The following is a 5491-nucleotide window of genomic DNA, read 5'->3' on the forward strand; positions in this document are numbered from 1 at the left end:
AATGGAGTCATACTGGGCTCTTGGCAAGGAAATGTTTCGTGACTTAGAAATCATGCTAGTATTTCTCTGCATTCCCAAGATCTTAACCTAAGTGACCTAGCGTGGAGTAAGTTTACTGTTGCTGTCACTGCATACCTGCTGTTCCGGTGAGTGTTTCCCTTTAGCCTTACAGATGGCCGCAGCAACGGCACCTGCTTTTTAGATCCCTGGTAAGGAGGAGGGTTTCTTGATGCTACCGTGCCTCCTTCTTACAGCCAACTCTCACCTAGGAGAATTAGATATTTCTTCCTCTTTTCTCCCTCTATTCAGTACGTTTGGTCAGGTTATGAATGAGCACACTCAAGGATGTAATGGAGAGCCTTACCACTCTGAAGGCAGAAAGAATTTTGGAAATCTGACCAAGGAAAAGTGGCGTGGCTTGCCTTTACTTCAAACCAACTAGGTTCTCTAACATAATTGGGTTACTAAAAGCAAATAATATCTTATACCAGACTAAAAAAATGAAGGGATAGTACAACCATATAAAAGCACGTTTTTTCCCTCTCTCACACTGTATTCACAAATGTGAGGCTATCGACCCCTGCCAGCCTTAACTCTCCCCTCCCGCTGGTTGAGCAAAGCCATTTGGCCATCAGCTGGTGGTTTCCATTGCCTCTTTGAAAATGTCTCAGAGCATCAACATGAAAACTCAAAACTGGAAAGGTTTGGAGCAGAGCTGATATAGAAAGGGAAAACCACCAAGCAGTTCTCTTTGTGACTGGCAGGGAAATAGCTTTTCTTGACTCGGGAGCGCTACTCATACACTGTGCTGGTATGTGACAGGGGATCCAGTCCGAGGGGATGACCCAGCTCAGAGATGGCTGATGAAGCTGTTGGTCCAGGTGACCGTGCTCTCGCTGCATGGATGGTTCAATCATTTCTGATTCAGCTCTGAGGCTGTCCCAGTTCAGTGACATCTTTTCGGTCATGGTTTCCTTTAAAGCACGGTGCTCTGGAACATGTGGTTCAGCCGCTGTCTCCAAGCAGGATGTTCTTTGGGCATGGGTGACAGCTAAGGGTGGCAGGCTCCTCAGCCACCTCAAGCTACGCCACCCTCGCTCTGCAGAGCCCCAGGGCACTGTACACCCACGCTATACAGAGGAAGATGTTTCCATGTTATTGAGTGTGTTCTGCCCAGTAGAATAGCCAAGAGTGATCTCTAAATTGTGCCTCCTGCTGTGTTTCCCCACGAGCCAGTGCTAGTTTACCCCCGGCCACCTGGGAGCGATGGAGAGAGCAGGGGTGACCATGGCTCAGCACACTGATTGACGCCATCTGCCTGGGTTAATAGTTCCCTGAGGCAGACATGGCACTTTATGGTATGCTTGTAAGAGAGACCATATATTCACAGACTAATGGGTGCAAGATTAACTAACCTCATTGGTAACCCCAATACAAGGTTGGTCTGGACTTAGTATACCTCAGAGTAGTCCGTGGTACACCAGGAGATGCTTGATGTGGTAGATAAGCTCAGAGGAGGCAGAAGGGAAAAGCATTACGCTCTCCCATCAGTCCTGGGGACTGTTGCAAAGCTCTTGATTTATTACAGCAACTCCAGGATTATTCTAATTTATAGCCCTGAAAGATTGCTCCAAACAAGCCACTTGAACAGTTTGTTCTCTGGTGTCTCTCCCTCCCACTCCAATATGTTCCTTCCTCCCCTAGTGTGCCTCCTGGCCGGGATGACAGGGCAGGGATAGCTGGTGGAGGGCTGGCAGCCGACGGCTCCCTCCCCTGCACTAGGCAATTTTAAGTAAACCATTGGTAGGAAAAGAGCTTAGTACCGATGGTACTACACCATCTCTGGTTTTATCTCTTCGGCATGTTGTCAGTGAGGTATGCAAAGCTTACCAGAAGACACCAGGCCTCCCCATCAGCTGACAGTTATTTCAGTGGGAGTTTCATAGCTCTGTCCCCTAGCTAATGTTGAGGGCTTCAGCATGCTGAAAACATTTTGATAGGAAAGCAAACAATTAAAGTGCCTACCTGATGCAGAGGAGAAAGCAGGAGGGTGGCCAAATTGTGGTCTGACATCAGGGTTGTGTAACTGTAAGTAACAACTTGGTATTCTTGAAAAATGAATTTCTAGGTTAATGACCATATCCCGCTGCCCAATCAGCTTACGCAGGGAAGCATGGTTTAGTAATAATACGCATAGATTAAGATAAATGACCTAAAATCCACCCTGCTTTAAATAAGGGATACATTTTAAACTCCTGGCATGCCATAATATGACATTTTGTACATCAAAAAAAAGACTATATATAGGACATCGTGAAATGTATTATTTAGCTTACAGCTTTAATTAATGCTTGAAGTTGCTTATATGAGTAATGGAAGAGGTAATTGTAGATGATACTGATGTTCTTAGTTTCTCAACATCTCCTGTTAGTGTTTCCAGTTTGTTAAAACGTAGCTAATCTTCAAAACCTGTGGGGCAAGTTCATTCACAGTGGTTCTGCTCCTTTGGCCAAAAGACCAGAGAATAGCATGTAATTTGACTGGGTAATAAAGAGGTGGTGTTCATTTTTCCTTGGAGAAACCCCAGTGCCTGTGTGCTTCAGAGAAGAAACTTGAATTTTGTCAGAGAGGGCTGCTGTGATAAGGACATGCTTCTTCTCACCTTCTTAAAATATCTTCCAAGTGCTCCAAGTGGAAATCTGCGAGAATCCAAGGGTTCAGCAAGACCTTGCTGGAGAACTGTAGCCCAATTCCCTGAAAGTTCATGCTGCTTCCAGCCTAGACCCAGGCAGGATCTCCAGTAGCTGCTTCAAGCCACGGCTGGTACCTCTCTCTTGTTCTTCCAGGGCTTGCTGCTGGGTCCTGGCAATTGGGGGAAGAACCCAGATGACCCCGGTGTTGAGTACACAGCTAGGGCTAGGCAGCTTGAAATGGCAGGAGGAGGAGACAAACACCACTGTAGCTTCGTGATTGCTTTAAGCTGCCATAAGCTGGCTCTGCGGCTGGAAGAAGCCGTCCTAGCTCTCCTTTCCCTAGTCACGCGTTCCTGCTGTCGTCCTGATCTGCCCACAAGTGTTCCGGTAGCTGCACAGTGACTGAGCAACCGATCCAGCAGAACACCAGGGTTTTTTTCCTGAGTGACTTTTAGCTCAGATAATTTCCATTATTTGATTCACCGCTCTACATCACAAACATTTGTGCTGGCAAAAGTCAAAGAGCTACAGAGAGGCTGGATTTCTTCTTTTGTCACTGAGTGTAAGCTGGTCACAGAACGATAGCGTTAGTGTTCAGGTGGTTAGTGTAAGTGCAATCCCGGCCGAGCCGGCATTCAGCCTGCTTATTCATAGATCAGCCTGCCTCTTCTCGCAAGCCTCGTTCACCATTCACCATCCAGTTTCTACCATAGATGAAGCAGACAGTAGGTTCTTGAACTGTTTCACCCCAGAGCAGGTCAGATGAGGCACAGAGCGAGGCTCTTCCTTGCAAGGAGCAAAGTAGAGCAAGACTCTGACTGACTCCATGTGTGTGGAAGGAGAGGGGTTACACGCTGCCTTCCCTCTGAGTGTTTAGTTTGCAGACTCAATACTGTTATTTTCACAAAACTTACTTACAGGGTGCAACACATGTGTTCACAACCTACTCGCAACCCTCTGGAAGTTGGTAGGTGGCAAAGAGAGATGTGGCCCCCTGGCTAACAGAAGTGAGCTGGATTTTAAGCTCGGCCGCCCACGCTGTTCTCCAGGTGACTTTTGGCAAGGCTCAGTCTCGCTGTGCTTCAGTTTCCTACCTGTCCCATGAGAAGAATGGATTTTTGTTTTGAGGAGAATAAATTCATTCACGTTAGTGAGACACCCGAGTGCCAGAGGGATCGGAGCAGCCGTCCAAATAGCTCAGAAGCGCGCACATAAATGTCAGCAGTCGTAACTCTGCAACTGCACTTCCCAGAAAACTGGAAACGGTCACAGGTGCTGTAAGCATATTCCATCATTTTCTGGCCAGGGAGAACTTCTTGGAGAAGCCCGAAGCGTGCTGAAAGCTACACGCTACATGTCATAGTCACCAGTGATGCAATGACTTGAAATTGTGGCTCGGCAGTGCTCCCTTGTTCAGAGCAGATACCGTTTGTTAGGTTGTCCCGATGGCCCAAAGCTTCATTTTCCGCCCTGCTGCAGTGATTCTTGTTGACTGACAATTTATAAACGCCGCTCCTTTGTCACTTGGCATTACGCATTTCTCGAGTCAGACTTTTTATGAGATTACTAACTGAACATCAGCGCTGTAAATCACAGATCTAACCGACAGGATAAATGCCGGTATCGATGACTGAATTAATTGCCAGCATGTTTCTTCTGGGTTTAGCAGTGTCACATAAGAGACCTACTGGGTCCCACAGGTCACCAGTAATGACAAGAATTACCTGTGGGGCAACTGAATGAAATGAATAATATTTTTAATGTTAAGTACCTTTAATAAGTCACTGCAATAAAATCATCTTGCCATCTAAGTAAGCTCTTAATGGAAATATTGGATTGTCAAAGAGATAATTTTTAAATTTTACGTTGACTGACCTGTCTAAATATTCCTGGGGTCATCCTGAGGTGGCTCTACCTTACGTGTATGACAAACGCCAAAGCCGGGAAGTCACTCTGAATTTCATCCTAGACTGGGCACCAAGTATGCCCAGATGTTTTAACTGCAGTGCTGGCTTTTTAGAGCTATCAAAAATGAACACAAAATAGAACTTGGCAAAACCCCTAAACTTGCCTGATTCTCATGATGTCTACCCAGTGCGTCTGTTGACAGTCTTTGCTGCCCAGTCCCAGGGTATTTAATGGGAAAGCAGAGCCAAATCCAACTTCATCTCAACATTTGTGCAAGAATAAAATAGCGTCAGGTGCGATCTGGAGATTGTTATCAAGCAGTGAAGCATTTACAGTAGTAGCTTGCTCCTAGGATTTAATTTACAGCGCTCGTGAGCCGACTAAATTCTCTGTGAACATGATAGCTTAATCACATCTCTTGAATACCATAAAGCTGCAAGCAGGTGACTGCAGCGATGGCATTTTCATTCCACTGAGGCGGCCGTTGCCATTTGATCAGGCTGGTAAAAAACCCCATTTGCAAAGGAGGACGCGGTCTCTAACGGGCCCTAAACATGCAGCCGCTCAGCATGGGTAAGATGCGTCGGTCCTTATGCCCAAAATGGATAGGTTCGAAGCGGATTCAGAACCGCTTGTCTTATGTATTCGCTGCTTATACGGTTAAACTTCCCTGTGATGAACGTGGCTGCTACCGCCACCATACAGGCTGAAGAAGGGCACTGGGAATGCGGGAAATACCGCCGTCACCCCAACCGGAGGACGCGTTGCGAACGCCCCGCCTTCGGCAGGGGAGTACAAGGCCTATGCCCGCGCTCCAGGCCGGTTCCCCGCAGCGAAGCCCGGCGCCTGGTCCCACCTGCCTTCCCCAGGTGGCTCCCCTCCCGCCGCCC

Source organism: Egretta garzetta, unplaced genomic scaffold (genome assembly GCF_000687185.1).
Source record: "Egretta garzetta isolate BGI_Z169 unplaced genomic scaffold, ASM68718v1 scaffold397, whole genome shotgun sequence".
In the NCBI taxonomy this organism is placed as follows: Eukaryota; Metazoa; Chordata; class Aves; order Pelecaniformes; family Ardeidae; genus Egretta; species Egretta garzetta.